We start from the raw sequence: 18,881 nt of genomic DNA on the forward strand, positions 1-18,881 counted from the left end.
AGGTGCCTTATGATGTGTACTGGTGCTTTATGGCGTAAACTGTTGCCTTTTGGTGTGTACTGGTACCTTCTGGTGTGTACTGGTGCCTTATATTGTGTACTGGTACCTTATGATGTGTACTGGTGCCTTATAGTGTGTTCTGGTGCCTTATAGTGTGTACTGGTACCTTATGGTGTGTACTGATGCCTTATGGTGTATACTGGTGCCTTATGGTGTGTACTGGTGCCTTATGGTGCGTACTGGTGCCTTATGGTGTGTACTGGTGCCTTATATTGTGTACTGGATCCTTATAGTGTGTGCTGGTGCCTTATGGTGTGTACTGGTGCCTTATGGTATGTACTGGTGCCTTATGGTGTGTACTGGGGCCTTATGGTGTGTACCGGTGTCTTATGGTGAGTACTGGTGTCATATGGTATGTACTGGTGCCTTATAGTGTGAACTGGTGCCTTATGGTGTGTATAGGTGCCTTATGATGTGTACTGGTGCCTTATGGTGTAAACTGGTGCCTTATAGTGTGTACTGGTACCTTATGGTGTGTACTGGTGCCTTATATTGTGTACTGGAAATTTATGATGTGTACTGGTGCCTTATAGTGTGTACTGGTGCCTTATAGTGTGTATTGGTACCTTATAGTGTGTATTGATGCCTTATGGTGTATACTGGTGCCTTTTGGTGTGTACTGGTGCCTTATGGTGTGTACTGGTGCTTTATGGTGTGTACTGGTGCTTTATGATGTGTACTGGTACCTTATGATGTGTACTGGTGCCTTATGGTGTGTACCGGTGCCTTATGGTGTGTACTGCTGCCTTATGGTGTGTACTGGTGTTTTATAGTGTGTACTGGGGCCTTATCGTGTGTCCCTGTGCCTTATGGTGTGTACTGGTACCTTATGATGTGTACTGGTGCCTTATGATGTGTACTGGTGCCTTATGGTGTGTACTGGTGCTTGTACCTTAAGGTGTAAACTGGTACCTTATGGTGTGTACTGGTGCCTTATGGTGTGTACTGGTGCCTTCTGGTGTGTACTGGTGCCTTATGGTATGTACTGGTGCCTTATGATGTGTACTGGTACCTTATGGTGTGTACTGGTGCCTTATGATGTGTACTGGTACCTTATGGTGTGTACTGGTGCCTTATGGTGTGTACTGGTGCTGGTGCCTTATGGTGTGTACTGGTGCCTTATGGTGTGTACTGGTGCTGGTGCCTTATGGTGTGTACCGGTGCCTTATGGTGTGTACTGGTGCCTTGTGTTGTGTACTAGTGCCTTATGGTATGTACTGGTACCTTATGGCGTGTTCTGGTGCCTTATGGTGTGTACTGGTACCTTATGGTGTGTACTGGTGCCTTGTGGTGTGTACTGGTGCCTTATGGTGTGTACTGGTACCTCATGGTGTATACTGGTGCCTTATGAGATTTTTGAGATATATACAAGAGTTGTTACATTCTTGTACGGCCACTAGTACGCGTAGCGTTTCGGGCAGGTTCCTGGAATACGATTTCCTGCCGTGAAGAATCGTTTTTTCATCCAAGTACATTTTACTGTTGCGTTAAACAGAGTCTGCAGTTAAGGAATTACGCCCAGTAAATCCTCCCCGGCCAGGATACGACCCCATGATGTGTGTACTGAACTGTGTGTAATGATGTGTGTGTAATGATGGGTGTACTGTACTGTGTGTAATGAACCCATGTTATGATGTGTACTGGTGCCTTATGGTGTGTACTGGTACCTTATGGTGTGTACTGGTGCCTTATGGTGTGTGCTGGTACCTCATGGTGTATACTGGTGCCTTATGGTGTGTAATGGTACCTTATAGTGTGTACTGATGCCTTATGGTGTGTACTGGTACCTTATGATGTGTACTGGTGCCTTATGGTGTGTACTGGTGCCTTATGGTGCGTACTGGTACCTTATGGTGTGTACTGGTGCCTTATATTGTGTACTGGTACCTTATGATGTGCACTGGTGCCTTATAGTGTGTACTGGTGCCTTATAGTGTGTACTGGTACCTTATGGTGTGTACTGATGCCTTATGGTGTATACTGATGCCTTATGGTGTGAACTGGTGCCTTATAGTGTGTACTGGTAACTTATGGTGTGTACTGGTTCCTTATGATGTGTACTGGTGCCTTATGGTGTGTACCGGTGCCTTACGGTGTGTACTGGTGCCTTATGGTGTGTACTGGTTCCTTATAGTGTGTCCTGGTGTCTTATGGTGTGTACTGGTGCCTTATGGTATGTACTGGTGCCTTATGGTGTGTACTGGTGCCTTATAGTGTGTACTGGTGCCTTATGGTGTGTACTGGTGCCTTATGGTATGTACAGGTGCCTTAGTGTGTGTACTGGGGTCTTATGGTGTGTATAGGTGCCTTATGGTGTGTACTGGTGCCTTATGGTGTACACTGGTGCCTTATGGTGTGTACTGGTACCTTATGATGTGTACTGGTGCCTTATGATGTGTACTGGTGCCTTATAGTGTGTACTGGTGCTGGTACCTTATGGTGTGTACTGGGGCCTTATGGTGTGTACTGGTGCCTTATGGTGTGCACTGGCGCCTTATGGTGTGTACTGGTGTCTTATGGTTTGTACTGGTGCCTTATGGTGTGTACTGGTGTCTTATGGTATGTACTGGTGCCTTATGGTGTGTACTGATGTTGGTGCCTTATGGTGTAAACTGGTGCCTTATGGTGTAAACTGGTGCCTTATTGTATAAACTGGTGCCTTATGGTGTGTACTGGTGCCTTATGGTGTTTACTGGTGCTGGTGCCTAATGGTGTAAACTGGTGCCTTATGGTGTGTACTGGTGCCTTATGGTGTGTACTGGTGCCTTATGGTGTGTACTGGTGCTGGTGCCTTATGGTGTAAACTGGAGCCTTATGGTGTGTACCGGTGCCTAATGGTGTGTACTGGTGCCTTATGGTGTGTACTAGTGCCTTATGGTGTGTACTGGTGCCTTATGGTGTGTACTGGTATCTTATGGTGTGTATTGGTGCCTTATGGTGTGTACTGGTATCTTATGGTGTGTACTGGTGCCTTATCGTGATGTTTATATATAAGCCACAAATACTTGTTTTACTAACTAATTAAATAAGTCACAAGGAACTGTGTACATAACTTTGCTCTTACTCTCACCTTCCTGGACGCCTCGCTGCTCCTCCTGCAGCTGGTGTATAGCAATCTGGTTAATTATGGTGTTAGCTGTGTGGTCCAACTCTTCCCTGTGGTCTATGGTGGCCTCCGGGAAGGCGGCTGATCAGGCCACCAGGACACAGAGGAGAGGCACGAGCCAGACAGACATGACTCTCACCACCACACTCACAATACACACTAACCAACACCCTGCATGACTGCTGGCTGGCTGGCTGGTCACCACGCACTAAGTACACCCGCGCTCAACGCCCACACTGATAGGTAGTGGGGCGTTGAATATAGAACTACCAGGAAACTGCCCTTCAATATGACCAGTTCTTACACATGCTTTTACAAACAGGAGAAGTCCTGTGAGAATAATGAGCATAAAAGAATAAGAAAGAATGTAGAGATCTGTTAATAAGAAGGTTAAGCTATGAGAGAACTGCGCCTCACAACCAGGGAGGTTATAACTAACTGAGAGGATTTGATCATAACATCAAATACTGAGTGTAATGTACAAGATGAAGTGGGACAGCTTGTTTTTAATGAGAAAAAGATTAATAGGACATAAATTGAGGTTGGAAACACAAATTAATAGAAAAAGATAAGGACATACTCATACCCTGTATGTGTAGGCAACAAGTGGAATGCACTGAAAGAAGAATTTGCAGAATCCACCTCTCATCAAAAATTTTAAGACAAGATCCGACAAAGAATGTGGACGTAAGAATAGTTAAACTGTAATGCAACAAGTACAACAAAGCCCGAGTAGGTGAGGTTTAATGAGCTACGTTTCACTTAGCAACACATCCAAAGACCAAGTGCATTCCATCCAGTGGCTGACTCATAAGACACATTCATCAGTTTTGACATTTTGTTCATTTAAAACAGATGTTTTTTCATATATAAATTAATATATTATCAAATTGTGCATATTTAGGCATTGGCTAGGTTAGGTTCGGTGTTTAGGGTCTGTTGGCGCTTATTTGTATTTGTAGTAAGTAGGTAAAGCATTTACAGCGTTGTGGTTCAAACAAAAGTCCTCAGCGAAGCACATGTTTTGGAAGTGCCTGGACGTCATCAGTCGTCGGAAAAACCGACACCATTTACCAACTTTCAAATTAACACAGAAAATGAGACAGTGGAGATTTCCGCTAATAGAAAACGGGGGATATCATTGCCACATCGCTATTAGATTCACCAGCTATATTAATGGAAATCTTAATACCACAGTCTTTGGACTGTAAACATCATAAAAACATTTCACTTCAATCATATTAATTATCAGTACTAAAATAAAGTAAATGTAAGCCTTCCATTCACTTCTTGACATCTGGACAAGATAGCCGAGGCATTAGTGGGAGGAGGGCAAGAGCAGTCACCATTAACATCATACCTCTCTTGCTGGGGCAAGTCTAGCCCCAGTAATATCCCATGGACAACAGTGTTATGGGAATAAAGTGCTCTCATTATTAACACTTGAACTATGTCTACTATAAGGGAAGTGTTCTACCGAAACCCATTTATTATCTTTCATTCTTGATCAGTAATGTTAGGTATCTAGCTGTAGGGTGAACCGGTCAGAATAGCGAGAACAGACAACAAGGTGAGAGATATTCCCATCTCTTTATTTAAATTATCTATATTTCCTCTGATATAGCTGTCATATTAAAATTACTGCCAGTACAGTGTGTGTGCCCTTTGACAGGTGTAATTGAAGAAGAACAAGAATTACTAGTTATCTAGTACTGCAGTACATGAGTTGGCGGCCAGCCTCACACACAATGTGTATCGACTGGCTTGTTCATCCGTGTTCATATCTGGTTGCCTAAGACAAAATGAGCCATACAAGATAAGGCCTCCCCATTTAATTACTGATGTATGTAGTCTAATACTGTAGTAAATGTCTATCAATCAATAATTTTGATTGCTAGACGAAGTAAATAAATAATAAACCCCCCATAATGTGTAAGGAAAGCGATTTGTAGGAAATTTAAACATCATACAGTCCATTTTAAACATCATACAGTTTACTATCGAAATAAATAAATTAACGTAAAAATAAATTCCTACATAAATTACAATAAAGTTTAATATAAATTACAAAATAAAGCCCACAGGTCAGTTTCCCCACATGAGTGGTGTGTAAACCGTTTATCATCCATAAACAGGTGGTTTGGCGGGTGCAGGGATTGGTCCTTGGCCTTCATTTACGAGGACGCGCTTCTCTTAGTTGTTGATAGGTAAGTACCACCCTCTTCCTCACTACCCCATCACCCCCTTCCCTACACTCACCACCACCAACCCTCTCACCACCATCGCAAAACCAACCACTACCCCACCACCTCCTTCCTTACACACACCACTACCATCTACCCCATCACCCCCCACCCTCACTAAACCATCCACTACCCTGCACCCATGCTCTACCAACTACAATATAACATCTCCCACTGCATTCCACCCACACACTACCAACCACATCCATTCACCTTCAGACCACCAACCACAATTCCCCACCACCATCCACCTTCACACCACCAACCACCATTCCCCAGCACTCTCCACCTTCACACCACCAACCATTTTCCTCCACCATCCTCCACAGAGAGTGCGCCCTGAGCTGCCGATGGGTACAGTTGTTTGCGTCCGGCGCCTGCAGTTATCAACCCGGCATAATGGGTCGACTGCTAGCAGCCGTGGAGTGAGGACGTTTACCGACCCTCCGTGGCTGTTGGAGTTGTTTGCTGTTTTGGTCACCAGGTGGTGTGGGCGTCCCTGCCCTACCAGTTTTGTTGCCTGCCTGAGTCGCCGCTCTGCTACCGGAGGGCGCTGACGTTCGGCCCGGGCTGTCAGTGTTGACCTGTAACTGCTGCGTGGTGGTCGTCTTGTTGCCGGTGTGGTGCGGCCATTGGCCGGGGCCTGGCGGGTGTTATGGCGTCGGCTAGTGATGGCCGTGTTCGCCGGGTCGACACCGCCCGGCTTGATTTCTCGGCCCCCGTTGACTGGCCCTTGGTGGAGGTTGCCCTTATGGACGTCATGCGTGTGGAGTACCAGGATCTCTACGGTGTTGAGAAACTTTCCCCTACCCGGGTGGCGGTGACGTTCTCCTCGGCGCAGGTGTATCAGCTGTTTGTGCGTCGATGGGGTACACGGACGCATGTACTTCCAGGTTCTGCTGTGACGGTGGAGGTCTCCGATCCGTGGGGCCCCCTGACGTATGTGAGCGTTCATGGTGCGCCGGTGCAGTTTCCTGAGGATGAGCTGTCCGCCGCGTTCCGTCGGTATGGTGAGGTGGTGGGGCAGCGTCATGCCTGTCTGCTTAGTGGGCGCCTGAAGGGGCTCCGTATGGGTGCCCGTACTTTGCGCATGCGGCTCTCTGGGGCTATTTCCTCTCGGGTGGCTGTGTGTGGGTTTTATGTGCGTGTGTTCTACCAGGGGCAGACTCGCTCCTGTTTCCGGTGTGGTGAGGTAGGCCATTTCGCTGCAGCTTGCCGTGCCCCTCGCCCGGAGGACCCATCGGTTTTCCATGCGGATGATTTTCCACTTCTGCCGGAGGCTGGGGCGCCCCCAGTGGGCCCGGGCTCTGTGGGTGTGCCTCTGGAGGCGTCGTTCCCAGCTGTCCCTACCTCTCCGTCTGCTGCTGGGTCCTCTGCTCTGTCTGTTGACTCTGATGCTCTCGCGGCTCCTGCTTCGGGTGCGCCTCTGCTGGTGGCGGCGGAGGTACATCGCAACCCGAGTGTCTCCTTGGAATCCGACGTGTGTGGTGTGGTGCCGGCGGGCGACCCGTGTGCAGTGGCCAGTGTGCTTCCCGAGGCCAGGGGCGGTGTTGTTACTGTGTCTCGTGACGGCCAGCCTAGTGGTGTTCCTGATGCTGGTGCCGTGGCGCAGCCGCCTGCTGTCGCTTGTGCTGTGCCTCCTGTGGTTGCATTGGGCTCTTCTGTTCCTCGGCGAAAGCGCGCTCCGAGGGATCGGTCGCACAGCAGGGGCCCCCCTGGGAAGAGGATCGAGGCTTCGGGTGGTGTGCCTTTGGCTGGTGCTCCTCCCTCCGCTTCTCCAGTGGTTCCTCCTCCCCCTTCGGAAGTGGGATCTGGGGATGAACGGGGCATTGAGCGTGGTGTCGGGCTCGGGGTGGCGGAGGCAGTGGAGACACTGTGGATGGTGTCCTCGACGCCTGGGGCGCCCTCTTCGCATGGTGTGTCTCCTGTGATTTTGAAGGCGGTTCCTGGCCGGTCGTCTTCCAGGGTGCGGCAGGGGGTTGAGCCTGGTGGTGTGGATGTGGCTCCCGCTGCGGGTGCGGTTGTGTCCCCTGGGGGACGCGTTGGGTTGGGGGTGTCCTGAGGTTCTCCCGATGGCGCCCTCTGTTGTCTGTGCGTCTTTGCATGTTCGTGGTTTAAATGATCTTGGGGTCCAGTTGGGCCTGTTGGATGGTGTGTGTGTGTGTGTGTGTGGTTGTTTTGTTTCTGTTGTGGATGCTCCTGAGGGTGTGTGTTCGTTTGGGTGTGCTTGTGTGTGGGTGTGCTTGTGTGTGGGTGTGGTTTTTATGTTTTCCCTGGCTCCTGCGTGGGCCTTTTTGTTTGCCTTGTATGGGTTTTATAGTTTGTGCATTTTTGTTCTTTATGGTATGTATGCTTATATGCTCCTATGTCTTTGGAGCGTGCCTCTTCTGTATTTTGTGATTTTCTGTGTGGGGGTTGGGGTGCCCGGGTTTATGTTTTGTCCTCCCCCCCCCCCTTTTCATGTACTACTGTTCCTGTGTTATGAGTGTTCTTTTTGCCATTACTGATTGTTATTTCTCTTTTTATATGCCATGTACTTTGCCTTGGGCTATTTATGTATTATTTATTTGTTCTTTCTTGATTTGTGTTTTGTGTTCTGCCTTTGTATTATGTCTTTTTAATTATGCATGAGGACACGGAGTAAGACACAAGAGATGTAATCAGTTATTTCTGTTTGACTTTCCATGTTCTGTATTTCCATGTTTTTTGTTTAATGTAGTTTTGTAATTTTGCCTCTTAGGGGTTTCGGAGGCCTGTTGTTCTGTACTTTTATGCACCTGTGTTTGGGTTGTTGGGCTGGGCTTGTATGTGCGTTCTCCTTTTGTATTTCTGTACTTAAGGTTGTGTGGAAGTGCCTATGTTTTATGTTATTTCTATTGTGTGCTATTTATGTCATGTTCTGTTTTTTGTGGTAAATACTGTCCCCGTTTCTGGGTTCTCTTTTTTTTTGTGCCTTGTGTCATGTGTTTTCTTTCTTGGTTTTTGTTGGGTATGTTTAGTGTATCCGTGTTTACTTCCTTTGTTATATTGTCCTGTGTATGTTCTTAACTTGTTCTTTCGGCGGGTGTCTGTTTTGTACATTGTGTATTCTTTTATAAAAATAAAAAAAAAAAAAAAAAAAAGTTTTGTTGCCTGCCTGGCTGTGTTGACGTGGCAGTTCTGACATGGGGGGCCATCTTCCTCCTGTTCAGCGTGTGAACTCCGTGGGCCTGGAGTTCACTTGTAAGGCTGGTTATCCGACCATCGAGATGGTGATGTGTGACATGCTTTGTGTCCCGGTGGAAGCTGTTTACGGTGTGGAGCTAGTTACGGCCCATCGGGTTGTTATTAAGTTCGTGTGGGAGGACGAGTACCGGGACTTCCTCCGTCGGTACGGGGGGCGTACGTTGCCGTTGCCAGACGATGCCGGCTCTGTGGCGATTTCGGACCGCAGTGGTGCCCTGACTTATGTCAGTATCCATGGTGCGCCCCTGGAATTCCCTGATGACCTCCTCCGGCGTTACTTCGGGTGGTTTGGTACTGTTGTCAGCGTGTGGGTGAACACGCTCTCCTCGGGGCGGTATGCTGGGAGGCGTACAAACATTCACACGTTGGGGATGCGCCTGCGGTCGGATATACCTTCTGTCCGGCTTATGGGGTACTACGTCCGGGTGTATTATGCCCAGCAGCCTCGTACCTATTTCCGGTGTGGCCTGTTGGGGCATCAGGCTGCCGGGTGCTCTGAGGCCCCTGCTGCTCCTGTCAATTTGTTCCGCGACGAGGATTTCCCGCCGCTCCCTCTGGAGGCAGTCTCTGGTGATGTTGATGAGGAGGTGTGTGTCCCGTTTGCTGTTGCAGCTTCCCCGGCGGCGCCTGCTGTTCCTCCGGTTGTTGCCGTCCCTCCTCCGGTTCTTGAGGTACCGTCGGTTGGTCTGCCTGATCCTGTCGCTGTCCCAGCTGCTCCCGTGGGCCTTCCTGGAGCTCCCTGTGTGACGTCGCTATCTTCTCCCTTCTCTTCTGATGCTGCGCCTGGCCCTGACCAGCTCTGACGATATCCGGCTGGTGCCCAAACGTTCCCGGCGTTCGTCTTCTTCCTGGGCCGACGTTGGTGACTTCAGTGACTGTGGGGCTTCGGATGTTGACAGTGTGGATACGGATGCGTCGATGTCTCCGCGGTTCATGGTGGCGGAGGTCCATGTGCCTGCCGGTGCTGGTGCCTGTGTCTCGGACGTGCCTTCGGCTCTTTCTCCACCGGGGGACTCTCCACAGTGGGGGGTGGTGGCTTCCGCTGCCAGGGATGGTGTGGACTCTGGTGCTGGGCGTGGCCTGGTGGTGATGTTACGGAAGGATGCATGCCGTCCGGGTTCCCTGCTGTCGTCTGGTGGTGTGCCCGGGGCCGAGGGTACCCCTGTGGTGCGGGTGCACGTTGGGGCCCTAGGGGACGTGTTGCCGGCGTCTGTGATGCCACCGGGTCACTGGTCGAAGATTGCCGAGTTACTGCTGTCTGACGGACCGGAGTGCTTTCGTGGGGGGCAAGTTCCCTTCCTGTGGGGGCGAGTGGCGACTTCTCGCCTCATGAGTACTACCATCTGGGTCCCCAGTTTGCAGGTGTTTGTTGCCCCGGTTCCGGATGTTATGGCGTCCCCGGTGGATGGACGAGACCCTTGGCAATGGGTGCTCTGAGAGGCGTTTAATGTAAGGTTCCCGCAGGCCAAGTTCCCGGGCAAGTATGTGCTCTGATTCCCTGTGCATTTGCTCTGACATGCTGTGTGCCCTTCTGGCTGTTTGTTTGCCCTGTTCTATTCTGTGCTTCTGCCTCTCCCTTTGTGCGTAGCTTTGCCGTGTGGCATATTAGTTTCTAGTGCTTCACGTCACTCGTTTCGCGTTTTGGCTTGGCATTTCGCCTTTCCTGGCTTTGCGATTCACCCTTAACGGGTACGCCGGGGCGCATCCGATCCCACGATCGTCGTCGCCCCTACCTCAACAACAACAACCCGGCATGGTGTGTACTCACCTAATTGTGCTTGCGAGGGTTGAGCTTTGGCTCTTTGGTCCCACCTCTCAACTGTCAATCAACTGGTGTACAGATTCCTGAGCCTACTGGGCTCTATCATATCAACACTTGAAACTGTGTATGGAGTCAGCCTCCAGCACATCACTAACTACTAATGTTGTGGACCTGGGTGTCGCTGCTGACGTAGCTTGTGTCCCGTGTTTCTCCCGAGGGGCCCCTGGGGCCGTGACGGTCTGCAGTCATGGGGGGACCCGGCTGTGCTATTTGAAGAGAAGCTGAAGAGCACTACCATCCCGTAGTGCTCTTCAACTATTTGGGTGCCGCGGATAAAGGGGTTTATTTTTGGGGTGCCTGATTTGATGCCTTGGCCTTGTGCTCTCCTGGTCGACAGGTGTCCGAAGACCTCCAGCTGATTTCGGAGTCTTACTGCTTGCGCTTCACAGCGCGGGAGCTCTTGGATAAATATCAATAGTACTTGTGCTTGATATGTATACTCCCTGTTTTTTGTTTTTGTTGCAGTGTCTGCTATAAGTATGTTTTTTATCCGTGTTTTAATTCGCCCCTTTTGGGCGTTGTGTTTGTTCGTGTGTTTGTTTGCGTTTTTGGTTGTGCCGTACTGGTTGTTTCCTGTGTGTGCTTTGTGTTCTGTTTCCTTGTGCTGTATCTAGTGCTGTTGGGTGTGTGTGTGTGAGTTCTCTGGTGTCTATGTATGTTTTTTTTTTGCCGGTTCCTGCGTGTTCCGTTGTTTGTTTTTGTTCTTGTTTGCATCTGTGGGTGTCATGGTTATGCGTTACTGTCTGTCTTGACTTTTTGTCCTTGCCATGTGGCCCTTCAGGCTGGTTTTTTCCTACTGTTGTCTAGTGCTCTTTTCCCGTGCTTCTTTGCCGCAGTCTGGTACTGTGTTAATATATATGTAATTGTTATTATGTAAAGTATCATTTCAGTGTTGTATCAGAGTTTCCTGTTGTGTGCTTGTTTTGTTTCCTTTCTCTGTTTTTCTTATGTTTTGCTTTTGTGCTTTCATGTATCACTGCTTATACGTTTTTTTGTCAGACCGTTTTATTGAATTTATTGTGCTTTATCAATAAAAAGGAAAAAAATATCATCCACCTTCACGCCACCAACCACCATCCCCCACTACCCTCCACCTTCACACCATCAACCACTACCCATCACTATCCTCCACCTTCACACCACCAGCCACCATTCGCCACTACCCTCCATCAACCACCACCCTCCACCAACCACCATCCTCCACCTTCACACCACCAACCACCATCACCCACTACCCTCACACCACAAACCACCAGTTTAGCTTCTAGCCTAGCCATCTCTTTTTCTACTTCACTTTTTCTCTGTAGTTCTAGTTTCAACTTCTCTAGTTGGAACTGCCTGGCATCAGTTGCATCTGCAATTCGATCTGGAACCATTCCAAGCATCTGTTCCGGCTGCTTCTGCTATTGCCGCTACTCCTGTTTGACCTCTGAGACCTCACTTCATCTTGCCCATCATCTTCCCCTTAACTCTCGGCTCCCTTTTGAGCTCCTTACTCTACCACTTCTGGCTCTCAGATCCTTAAGGATCCAATCCTTCATCAGGGCTTCCTTGGATAATTTTATCCTAATACCACATCTCTCTGCAATGTGTCTGAACTGTTCCTTTGTGCATCCCTCCAAGTCCTCAGGTTTTCCTAAATCAACAAACATTTGCATCTTATCCATCTTGTCCTGAGAGTTGTATAAAAGAGAGAGAAATAACTCGACCTGCAGTTACGCGAGCCTTAACAGTTCCCTGTTCTCGGACACAGGTTATGGGTAAAGCTTCCCTTTCAGACACAAGCTGTGTGTGTGCGAGATAGTTCTGGGCTAGGCTTTTTCTGCCTACTCCGTTTCAGCCACCCGCTGTGCCTCGGTCACTTCGCTGTCTGGTGAATGGCTTCTGAGCTGCCGTGCAGTGAGGACGTGTCGCCTGATCGCTCCGGTAGTTTGGGGTGGTTGCCGTTTTCGCCGGCAGGGGGGGTGGGTGTCTCTACCCTCCCTGCTGTTCCTGGTGGTGTGGACGTGGCGCTTTTACGATGGGCGGCCATCTTCCTCCTGTCGTGAGGGTAAACTCCGTCGGATTGGAGTTTACTGGCTGTGCTGGTTACCCACTGGTGGACGTGGTATTGAGTGACATGCTTCGTGTCCCGGTTGGGGACGTATATGGCATTGATCTGGTAACTGCTCACCGTGTTATTGTCAAGTTTGTGGGTGAGGCGGTGTACCGTGCTTTCTTACAGAGGTACGAGGGACGTACTTTGCAGCTACAGGACGGCACCGGGTCTGTGACCATTTCGGACCTTAGTGGTGCTGTGACGTATGTCAGTGTTCATGGCGCCCCCATGGAGTTTCCCGAGACTCTCCTCCGGCGATTCTTCCAGAGGTACGGCTCCGTCATCAGTGTGCGGATGAACTCCCTGTCGTCTGGCACGTATTCGGGTGTGAAGACCAACATTCGGACCCTCGGGATGCGACTGAGGTCGGACATACCGTGCTCTGTCCGGCTAAAAACGACCGTGCGTGTGTTTTATGCCCGGCCACCCCGTACTTGCTTCAGGTGTGGCTTGTTGGGGCATCAGGCTGCCGGGTGTACTGCTGATCCGGTCGCTCCTGTGAACTTGTTCCGTGAGGAGAATTCCCGCCACTCCCTCTGGAGGAGGACTCTGGGAGTGAGGAGGTGAGCGTCCCGTTCGCTGCTGCGGCTCCCCCAGTATCACCCGACGTTCCCCCGGTTGTCGCAGACCCTCCTCCGGGTGTTGCGGTGCCGTCAGATGTTCCTCTTGACCATGTCTCTGGCCCTGCCGTTCCCATGGACCTGCCTGGTGATCCCTGTGGAGCGTCGCCGTCGGCTTCCTCGTCTTCGGCTGTGGACCCTGGCCCTGCGTCCTCCCCTCGGGTTCCTCCTGTGCTGGGTGCTGGGGTGGCTGCGGAACCTCCTACTGTGTGTGGTCCGGTTCCCCCTGTGGTAGAGGCTGCTGCCGTTCTGCGACGGGCGTCGGTTCGCCCGGTTCGTGAGGCCTTTGGTTCTGGGTCCGCCTCCGGCTGTGAGGATGTGCGGCCAGTGCCCAAGCGTTCCAGGCGTTCTTCTACTGCTTGGGCTGATGCGGAGGACTACGACGCAGGTGGAGCTTCGGGAGATGATGTGGCGACTCCGGGTGCTTCGCGCTCTACGACGCTGGTGGTGGCTGACGTCCATGTGTCTGCTGTTGCCGATGTTTGTACCTATGATTTACCTCCTGTTCTTTCTCCTGCAGAAGGTTCTCCACAGTGGGGGGTGGTCGCTCCTACTGACGTGGATGGTGAGAGTTCTAGTGCGCGCCGAGGCATCAAGCTGGTACTGAAGAAGGGTGCCAAGCGTGGGGGGTCCCGGCAGGAACAACGTCAAGTGGTTGACGCGGAGCACTGTGAGGCGGCCGAGGAGGCTCCCAGTGCGCTGCCCATTGCCCGGCCTCGTGGGAAGGAGCTCCTCCCCTCTCATCTTGGCCTCCGGAGTGGCGCATGATGCGCAGCATCCTTTGCAGTTTGACATTATTGACCGCGTGCATCCTGTTTCGTGGTGCCCTTCTTCCATCTGGGTACAGCGGGCTCGGCGTTTTGTTGTGGGTGTGCCGGAGTTAATGCCTGATCCTCGTACTGTTAATACTGTACCTGTTCCGAATGACGTAATGTTACTGTGGGAGGCGTATTGTGTTCGATTCCCGGCGGCGGTGTGGCCGGATAAGTATGAACAATTTGAGTAGTCTGTGTGCTTGCTGTGGCCTGTGGTTAGTTGTAATGTGGTGTACCTATTGTGCGCCCTTCAGGCCGGTGTTGTTGTTTTTTTGTTGTATTTATCATATTTCCGTTACCCTTCTGTCCGGCGTTGTGTTTCATTGTGTTTATGCTCCTTGTTGTGTTTTTGTTGTCGGCCCTTCGGGCCGGTATTTAGTGTATTTGTGTTACTTTGTATTAACTTGCTTTGTGCTGTATTTTTTTGTTGTCTGATTGTTTGTTATTAGTTTATTATTTTATTGTATTTATTCGCATGTTCGCATGTAAAAATAATAAAAAAAAAAAAAACTTCGCTGTCTGGACTAGGCTTTTTATATGAAATTTAACACCATCAACAAGATATCAACGCTCTCATTTTACAATGTGTCAGGCATACTACACAAATCCATCCACCTCTGAAGCATATAGAGGGTTGTGAGGGCAACAATATTTCATCCGCAAGATCAGCTACATTTGCTACGCAACAAGTAATCTCTATGATTTTTACTGTTGCCGCTGGAGCCGGCTAGTTTATTGTGCACCCCATACCCATCCTGTGAGCGGTAGCGCAAAAAGCATTACAGAGGGCACAAAAGGTCTTTATCAGACCTCATCTTAGATTATTTCATAAACAATTTCATCTATCCTTCACACCTTATAGTTACAATGTCAGCTAGTAACATAGAAAGTGCTATTTCAAGAGTATATATTTACAGTAAGTCATTATACATTAATGGTAGGTCTTATCACTAATACATAAAAGTTTGACCAATGGAGATAGTCATAGGATAGCTTCTGTTTATTAGTCTTCACAATACACTACTTGTTTCCTAATCTCATATATCGTTTATGTACTGGAAGCGAAATATAGATACAATGCAAGGATTTCAGGTAATTTATCCATGGTAATAAGATTGGTTGCCATATCATACGGAGTGAGCTTAGATTCATCTCTAAATGGTTCAATTTTACTACAGTTCAAGATATAGTGTTCGAGTGTCTGTGTCCCTGTCTTTGTCCACATACTTTACACTTTACTTCATCTAGATCCCTATACAAGCCGAACTGCCAGAGATCTGTTAGTCTACTTACTTTGTTACTTTGCTCCATACACATGTTTTACTTCACACATTTCATTGTGATGAACAATGGACCTGCTAGTTCCAGTTTGCCCAGTTCTACTTTCTTCAAATACATCCAGGAGTTCTTGTCTAAATGACACTTTTAAGGGACCTTTTTGATAACTCAAGATTCCGTTCAATACTGTCTTTATTTACTGCAGCCATAGCAAGGGCGTCAACTTTGTTATGTTCCTGCAGGCCAATGTGAGAAGAAATTCACAACATTTTTATATTTACCCTCTTGGTAAGTATTCTTATATATCTAGTCTAGCTTCCAAGACAAGCACGTTATTACTTGATTGCAAACTGTTTATTGCTCGTAGTAAGGAAAGGGAGTCGGAAATAATTAAGCTGTCTACTTCAGTGTTGTCAATAAATTTCGAGTGCTACCAGTATTGCTACCAACTCGGCTTGCATGGAGTCCGGCCCTGTCTGCCGTGATGTGAAGACGTCTGGCCGCCCCTCCTTGGTGGTTGGGGTGTTTGCCGTTCTGATCGCCAGGTGGTGTGCACGTCTCTGCCCTCCCAGTTGTCTTGCTGCCTGGCTGCGTGTTGATGTGGTGGTTTTGAAATGGGGGGCCATCTTCCTCCTGTTGTGCGTGTGAACTCCATGGGACTGGAGTTCACTAGTAAGGCTGGATATCCGGACATAGAGTTAGTAATGTGTGACATGCTTTGTATCCCAGTGGAGGCTATCTATGGTGTTGAGCTTGTTACGGCCCACCGGGTAGTTATCAAGTTTGTGAGTGAGGTGGTGTACCGGGACTTCCTCCGTCTTTACAAGGGGCGTACAATGCCGTTGCCGGATGGTGCCGGCTCTGTGGCGATTTCGGATTGCAGTGGAGTTCCCTGACGACCTCCTCCGGCGTTACTTCGGGAGGTATGGAGCTGTTGTCAGCGTGGGAGTGAATACGCTCTCCTCGGGAAGGTATGCAGGGCGCAGGAAGAACATTCATACCTTGGGTATGCGCCTGTGGTCGGATATACCGTCTTCTGTCCGGCTGATGGGGTTACTATGTCCGGGTGCTTTATGCCCGGCAGCTCCGTACCTGTTTCCGGTATGACCTGTTGGGGCATCAAGCTGCCGAGTGCTCTGCGGCCCCCGCTGCTCCTGTCAACTTGTTCAGAGAAGAGGATTTCCTACCGCTCCCTCAGGACGAGGATTCCGGAGATAAGGAGGAGCAGGTTCCGTTATCTGCTGCGGCCCCCCCTGCGTCGCCTGTCGAACCTCCGGTTATTGCAGCCCCTCCTCCGGGTGCCCTGGTGGTGTGCCCGTGGCCGCTGGTGCCCCTGTGGTGATGCCCTCTGTCCGGATCCCTCGTCTGAGGGTGCACGTTGGGGACCTGGGGGAAGTGCCGCCGGAGTCTGTGATGCCGTTGGGTCACTGGTCGGATATTGCTGCGTTACCGATATTCGAGGAGTTGCGAGACTTTCGTGGTGAGGTGATCCTCTCGGTGTTGGAGCGTGTGCCGATCACTCGCCTCAGGAGTGATACCATCTGGGTCCCCTGTTTGCGGGTGTTCGTTGCCAAGGTTCTGGATGACATGGCGTCCCCGGTGGATGGTCCAAGCCCTTGGCAGTGGTTGCTTTGGGAGGCGTTCAATGTACGGTTCCCTTGGGTCATGTTTTCGGGCATATACGTCCGCTGATTTCCTGATTCTGTGCTTATTCTTGTACTATGTGCCCTTCTGGCTGTTTGTTTACCCTCTTGTAGTTTGTGCCCGTGCCTCTCCCTTTGTTTGTGGCAAGCCGGGTGGTTTGGTGTGTGTGTTGTTATTCATGTATTTGTTTTTTGTGTTCTTACTCTGCCCTGTGTGTTTTATTCATGCTTTAAGTGTTGTGTTTTTTCTTTTTCCTTTGTTTGTTATTGGCTTATTGTATAATGTGATTTCGTGTTATATTTCATGTTGTTCATACTGTAGTGCTTTGTTGTCGGTCCTTCAGGCCGATGCTTCTGTCTATTTTGATTTATGCTGCTAAAATGTTTTATAATGTTTTAAATTGCTCCTCTGTTTTCTTATTTTGCTTGCATTGCTTGCTTGTTTGTAATTGTTTTCTGTTTTGTATTTAATTGTAATTTTCTCATCCATTTATTGTAACCTTCTCCAGTTTTGGTAATTGTTGTACTATCGGTCCTTCAGGCCGGCGGTGTCTTGTTTTGTATTGTTATGTTTCACTTGTTGTTTTGTTGTTTTATTGTATTTAACTTGCATGCTTGCATGTAAAAATAAAAAAAAAATAAAAAAAAATCGGCTTGCATTGTGGATTCCCAGTTACTAATTCGGATATTCCTTTGAATTGTGCTGCCATCGGGCTGATGAGCAATAACAGCACTTCCTGCCCTCCCTGTAGCTGTATTGAGTGATCCGTCAGTGTATATGGTCTGTGCTATGTTGTTTTCAGCTTGTATATTGTGAATGTGTTCGATAGTGCTTAATTTAGCAGCAAGCTGAGCATGAGGGTTGTTTGTGATTAGTTTCTTGGTGAGGTATGCAGGGGTCAGGGTGTCAAAAGGTACTATCTGCCAGGGTGGAAGGAAGTGCTGTACTCTTTCATCTGTATATACATCGTGCATTCCCATCATTTTAACATGAGTGGCTGTTCTTTGAATCCATTTAGACTCGCTAGTTCCATTTCATATGTATTCTAACAGTTCAACTGACAAAATGTTGTTTTTGTTATCACACAGAAGCTTTAGTCCCATCATAAGATTAATTTCAAATATTCTGTCTCGAATGCTAAGTATATTTAATTTTTTCCGCATGTTGAGAACTTTAGTAGTTATAGGACAGCCAAGTATAATTCTGAAGGCTTCATTTTCCATTTTTTCCAGTCTACCAATACTTTAGCCCTTTTGCAGGACCAAAGTTGGTGCATGATAGTCTATCAGAGACCTTATATATGCTAAATACATCATTTTTGCTATTTTAATATTAACACCGTACTTAGGGCTGTACCCCACTACAGTTCTGAGAGCCTTGAGCGTGTCTCTACACTGTTGATGTAACTTATTAACTGCAGTTGAGGTACAAGAAACAGAGGCACCAAGGTATTTGAAAGAAGAGACATAGTCTATTGGTATGTTATCTATCTTAAATTTTCGTGGTCCACTTTTGCGGTTGCCAATTTGTCTGTTAAATACATTAGTTTTAGCAGCGTTGATTACACGACCAAGGGTCTCACAAGCTGTATGTATACAATTTAAGACTTCATTTTGCGACGGGTTTTAGTATGTACAAGGATGTCATCTGCATAGCTGATAGTGATGTTTGCCAGACTAGTTGGGATTAATTTTAGTAAGGCATTAATTAGAACATTAAACAAGGTAGGACTGAGTACTCCTCCTTGTGGGGTGCCTAGTTGCATTAATTTAGTTTCACTCTTGTAGCCTTGGAACAGTGCAGAGGACTTCCGGTTGGTAAGATGAATCGAGTATCCATTGTAATAACTGTCCACCTACATTGGTGATTGATCTTCCTGGGACCATCAATCAGTGGGTCCTTAAATTAAGTATATCCTCGTGCAGCTTCTCCCATATCGCTGCTACCTCGACTAATGACAAATAATGTCC

At 48.5% G+C, this 18,881-nt stretch overlaps 1 protein-coding gene across 2 annotated transcripts in view; it reads right to left on the reverse strand.

Moving 5' to 3' along the window:
• Positions 1-3,341, reverse strand: part of LOC123772743 (angiopoietin-related protein 7) — a 296,995-nt gene extending 293,654 nt beyond the window's left edge. For both annotated transcript variants that reach the window (XM_069303621.1, XM_069303620.1), the window contains exon 1: positions 3,131-3,341. The gene's annotated coding sequence lies outside the window, so the exon portion shown is untranslated. The remainder of the gene's footprint in view (positions 1-3,130) is intronic.
• Positions 3,342-18,881: the final 15,540 nt, after the last annotated feature.

This window comes from Procambarus clarkii, chromosome 50, assembly GCF_040958095.1.
Source record: "Procambarus clarkii isolate CNS0578487 chromosome 50, FALCON_Pclarkii_2.0, whole genome shotgun sequence".
In the NCBI taxonomy this organism is placed as follows: Eukaryota; Metazoa; Arthropoda; class Malacostraca; order Decapoda; family Cambaridae; genus Procambarus; species Procambarus clarkii.